This window comes from Nicotiana sylvestris, chromosome 1 (assembly GCF_000393655.2).
Source record: "Nicotiana sylvestris chromosome 1, ASM39365v2, whole genome shotgun sequence".
NCBI lineage: Eukaryota > Viridiplantae > Streptophyta > Magnoliopsida > Solanales > Solanaceae > Nicotiana > Nicotiana sylvestris.
Genome location: NC_091057.1, coordinates 180,949,411 through 180,955,507, shown reverse-complemented (window position 1 = coordinate 180,955,507; position 6,097 = coordinate 180,949,411).

Genomic DNA, 6,097 nt, shown 5'->3' with positions numbered 1-6,097 from the left:
TGCCGAGAGGAGCATTGTATCTAGGTGATATCGAAGGAAATGATCCCGAAACAGCAGTAAATGCAGATGCAGTCAAGAGATACTACGTCTGAATTATACTCCAGTAGTCTTGACACATTTGAAATGACGAAGGTTTTATTCCCCACTACTCCCCAAACACTACAAGCCTTTGAGCCGCTTACAAAAAAAAAAAACAAAACAAAACAAAACATTGATTGAGGCCTGAACTACGTTTGACTTGATTCCGAAAGGATACGTAGGCAGCCTCTCCCTGAGGTTCAGTCACACCAACAATAAAATCTCATTCACCCTGAAATTGAAACCGGGGCACGTCGAGCAGTTTAGAAGTTAGTATCATCTACCTCTCTTTACCAAGCACAAGCCTTCAAATCAATTACCAAAGATAGTGGGAAACCAATAAGCGTCACAAATGGAGACCGGCACCCTCTGAATTGAGAGAGATAAAATGAGATAGTCTCGTCGGTGAAAACCTTCGGGCACCACGAGGCGACGAGAGTAGAGAAACCAAAATGAGAGAGCTTGTTTAGCAAAAACTCACAAAGAGTGCTATCAAGCGATGACAGGAAGAGAAATGAGAGAGGTCAGCTGGCGAAAACCCGCAAAGGGCGCTGTTGGCCGAAAAGAATGACTCCACCCCAAGGAGGTCTCGGCAAAGTTCCACCGGTTTGGAATCACAGATCCGTTCTGGTTCGGGGAAACGCAAGTTCATGGAAGGTCAGGCGTCCAGTCCAAAGAGCATGTCATGTCATTTAAAGCCAGCGTTATCTTTCTCAGATAAGTCTTTCTCGTCCCAAAAGGGACCCTCCCTTCCTGAAATTTGTTTTCTCCTTTCTTTGTTTCTCTTCGAATCCCTTTTATGTTTTAACCCCAAGTTCAGGATACACAGGAAAGGACAGGTGGCAGGTTTGGTTGCACGGAATTCCGTTTCATGAAGGAAAACACCTCGTTTCGTTGGTACGTTTGTCCAAGACTGATGAATCATGATGTTTAATGGCGTTCGAAGAAAAGAGGAAAAAGAGAAATTTCCCCAAGCAAGTCCGCCTTCGGACGAATCCCCACAGAGTCTCCCCTTGTACAATCCCACACAGAGTCTCCCCAATATATATAAAAAAGAATCCCTGTTGGAATTACCCCAGCACATCCTCAGCGAGTCCCTTTGTAAAAATTCCCCAACAAGCTTACCTCAACAAATCCTAGAAAGCCCGCTTCGAAACAAATCCCCAGCATGCCCCATTGTACAAAAGTCCACACAAAGAATCCACTTTGTAAATATTCCCCCACAGGGCTTCCTTTTGTACAAATCCCCACAGAATACCTCCAATAAAATCCCCATTGAGAACCTCCAAGCAAAACGGGACAAAAAAAAAGAGAGAAAAGAAAAAGAGCCTTACGAGGCAAATCATCGCAGAATCTGGAAATACAAGCCTGAGCAGTCTAAAGGGTTTCGCCATTCGAATCAAATCAATGGCGGGACTTCGCAACAGAAATAAAGACGCAACAAAGCAGCTGGGAACGATCAAGGTCACCGAACCGACTGGCATTTCCGAACTAACAATTGTTTTTTGTCTGAAAAGATGAAACATGTATGATCCAAGACAACCGTGCAAGAAGCAGGTGTCGCCCAAAGAAGAAGGTACATGGGTACAAGAAATATTTTGGCAATAAGGAATTCGCTTGAAAGGTAAGTTTCCACGAAACTCCCTTTTATCTTCTACTAAAACAAGAAAATTCAAAAAAAGAGGTCAGTTTTTGTTCTCGAATTTTGTCCCAGCCAGTCAGCATTAAGGTTTTAAACCCTAAACTGAATTTTCCTTTTAGTCAGCATTAGGGTTTTAAACACTAAACTGAACTTTTCCTTTCATCCAACATTAGGGTTTTAAACCCTAAACTGAGCTTTTCCATGTAGTCAGCATTAGGGTTTTAAACCCTAAACTGAATTTTCCTTTTAATCAGCATTAGGGTTTTAAACCCTAAACTGAACATTTTCCTGTAATCAGCATTAGGGTTTTAAACCCTAAACTGAATTTTTCCATTCAGCCAGCATTAGGGTTTTAAACCCTAAACTGAGCTTTTCCTTGCAATCAGCATTAGGGTTTTAAACCCTAAACTGAACTTTTTCCTTTCAGCCAGCATTAGGGTTTTAAACCCTAAACTGAGCTTTTCCATGCAATCAGCATTAGGGTTTTTAACCCTAAACTGAATTTTTCCTTTAGTCAGCATTAGGGTTTTAAACCCTAAACTGAACTTTTTTCCATTCAGCCAGCATTAGGGTTTTAAACCCTAAACTGAACTTTTTCCTTTCAGCCAGCATTAGGGTTTTAAACCCTAAACTGAGCTTTTCCATGCAATCAACATTAGGGTTTTAAACCCTAAACTGAACTTTTTCCTTTCAGCCAGCATTAGGGTTTTAAACCTTAAATTGAGCTTTTCCATGCAATCAGAATTAGGGTTTTAAACCCTAAACTGAATTTTCCTTTTAATCAGCATTAGGGTTTTAAACCATAAACTGAACCTTTTCCTGTAATCAGCATTAGGGTTTTAAACCCTAAACTGAATTTTCTCATTCAGCTAGCATTAGGGTTTTAAACCCTAAACTGAGCTTTTCCTTGCAATCAGCATTAGGGTTTTTAACCCTAAACTGAATTTTTCCCTTAGTCAGCATTAGGGTTTTAAACCCTAAACTGAGCTTTTCCATGCAATCAGCATTAGGGTTTTAAACCCTAAACTGAATTTTTCCTTTATTCAGCATTAGGGTTTTAAACCCTAAACTGAATTTTTCCTTTAGTCATCATTAGGGTTTTAAACCCTAAACTGAACTTTTTTCCATTCAGCCAGCATTAGGGTTTTAAACCCTAAACTGAATTTTTCCTTTAGTCAGCATTAGGGTTTTAAACCCTAAACTGAACTTTTTCCCATTAGTCAGCATTAGGGTTTTAAACCCTAAACTGAACTTTTTTCCATTCAGCCAGCATTAGGGTTTTAAACCCTAAACTGAGCTTTTCCATGCAATCAGCATTAGGGTTTTAAACCCTAAACTGAATTTTTCCTTTAGTCAGCATTAGGGTTTTAAACCCTAAACTGAACTTTTTTCCATTAGTCAGCATTAGGGTTTTAAACCCTAAACTGAACTTTTTTCCATTCAGCCAGCATTAGGGTTTTAAACCCTAAACTGAGCTTTTTCATGCAATCAGCATTAGGGTTTTAAACCCTAAACTGAATTTTTCCTTTAGTCAGCATTAGGGTTTTAAACCCTAAACTGAACTTTTTTCCATTCAGCCAGCATTAGGGTTTTAAACCCTAAACTGAGCTTTTTCATGCAGTCAGCATTAGGGTTTTAAACCCTAAACTGAACTTTTTTCCATTTAGCCAGCATTAGGGTTTTAAACCCTAAACTGAGCTTTTTCATGCAGTCAGCATTAGGGTTTTTAAACCCTAAACTGAACTTTTTCCGTTCAGCCAGCATTAGGGTTTTAAACCCTAAACTGAGCTTTTCCATGCAATCAGCATTAGGGTTTTAAACCCTAAACTGAATTTTTCCTTTAGTCAGCGTTAGGGTTTTAAACCCTAAACTGAACTTTTTTCCATTAGTCAGCATTAGGGTTTCAAACCCTAAACTGAACTTTTTTCCATTCAGCCAGCATTAGGGTTTTAAACCCTAAACTGAGCTTTTCCATGCAATCAGCATTAGGGTTTTAAACCCTAAACTGAATTTTTCCTTTAGTCAGCATTAGGGTTTTAAACCTAAACTAAACTTTTTTCCATTCAGCCAGCATTAGTGTTTTAAACCCTAAACTGAGCTTTTTCATGCAGTCAGCATTAGGGTTTTTAAACCCTAAACTGAACTTTTTCCGTTCAGCCAGCATTAGGGTTTTAAACCCTAAACTGAGCTTTTCCATGCAGCCAACATTAGGATTTTAAACCCTAAACTGAATTTTTCCTTTAGTCAGCATTAGGGTTTTAAACCCTAAACTGAACTTTTTCCATTCAGCTAGCATTAAGATTTTAAACCCTAAACTAAACTTTTCCATGCAATCAGCATTAGGGATTTAAACCCTAAACTGAATTCTTCCTTTAATCAGCATTAGGGTTTTAAAACCCTAAACTGAATTTTTCCTTTAAACAGCATTAGGGTTTTAAACCCTAAACTGAATTTTTCCTTTAGTCAGCATTAGGGTTTTAAACCTTAAACTGAACTTTTCCATTCAGCCAGCATTAGGGTTTTAAACCCTAAACTGAGCTTTTCCATGCAACCGGCATTAGGGTTTTAAACCCTAAACTGAACTATTTCCATTCAGCCAGTATTAGGGTTTCAAACCCTAAACTGAGCTTTTCCATGCAATCAGCATTAGGGTTTTAAACCCTAAACTGAATTTTTCCTTTGGTCAGCATTAGGGTTTTAACCTAAACTGAACTTTTTCCCATTAGTCAGCATTAGGGTTTTAAACCCTAAACTGAACTTTTTTCCATTCAGCCAGCATTAGGGTTTTAAACCCTAAACTGAGCTTTTCCATGCAATCAGCATTAGGGTTTTAAACCCTAAACTGAATTTTTCCTTTAGTCAGCATTAGGGTTTTAAACCCTAAACTGAACTTTTTTCCATTCAGCCAGCATTAGGGTTTTAAACCCTAAACTGAGCTTTTCCATGCAATCAGCATTAGGGTTTTAAACCCTAAACTGAACTTTTTTCCATTCAGCCAGCATTAGGGTTTTAAACCCTAAACTGAACTTTTTCCATTCAGCCAGCATTAGGGTTTTAAACCCTAAACTGAGCTTTTCCATGCAATCAGCATTAGGGTTTTAAACCCTAAACTGAATTTTTCCTTTAGTCAGCATTAGGGTTTTAAACCCTAAACTGAACTTTTTCCATTCAGCCAGCATTAGGGTTTTAAACCCTAAACTGAGCTTTTCCATGCAATCAGCATTAGGGTTTTAAACCCTAAACTGAATTTTTCCTTTAGTCAGCATTAGGGTTTTAAACCCTAAACTAAACTTTTTTCCATTCAGCCAGCATTAGGGTTTTAAACCCTAAACTGAGCTTTTTCATGCAATCAGCATTAGGGTTTTAAACCCTAAACTAAACTTTTTTCCATTCAGCCAGCATTAGGGTTTTAAACCCTAAACTGAGTTTTTCCATGCAATCAGCATTAGGGTTTTAAACCCTAAACTGAATTTTTCCTTTAGTCAGCATTAGGGTTTTAAACCCTAAACTGAACTTTTTCCATTCAGCCAGCATTAGGGTTTTAAACCCTAAACTGAACTTTTCCATGCAATCAGCATTAGGGTTTTAAACCCTAAACTGAATTCTTCCTTTAATCAGCATTAGGGTTTTAAAACCCTAAACTGAATTTTTCCTTTAAACAGCATTAGGGTTTTAAACCATAAACTGAATTTTTCCTTTAGTCAGCATTAGGGTTTTAAACCCTAAACTGAACTTTTCCATTCAGCCAGCATTAGGGTTTTAAACCCTAAACTGAGCTTTTCCATGCAACCGGCATTAGGGTTTTAAACCCTAAACTGAACTCTTTCCATTCAGCCAGCATTAGGGTTTTAAACCCTAAACTGAGCTTTTCCATGCAATCAGCATTAGGGTTTTAAACCCTAAACTGAATTTTTCCTTTGGTCAGCATTAGGGTTTTAAACCCTAAACTGAACTTTTCCCCAGTTGGTCAGTATTAGAGTTTCAACTCTAAAACTGAACTTCTCCCCAGCTAGTCGGTATTAGGGCTCCAACCCTGAACTGAGCATTTTTATCTTCCTTCATCAATTTTATGAACTTCCTGGCGAATAATTAACGAAATTTTCCTAGTGAAACTGGGGCAGAAAATTTCATTCGTTTGTTTGTTTTCTCCCGCAGGTCTAACCTCGAGCCACACAGATCGAAATGACCCACGAGATGAGTCTCAGCTCAGAATCAAAGAAGAAAAAGACAAAAAAGAAGATGTCCCGAGATATCGGAGTAAATGGAAGGCAGATCGACTCCAACATTTGATTAAGATCCCGAACTCTGCCAGTCGCGTTTCACTCAGTATCCCAGAGATTGAACAAGTCGCCGCGACTCGCAAGCATCAAGATTCGG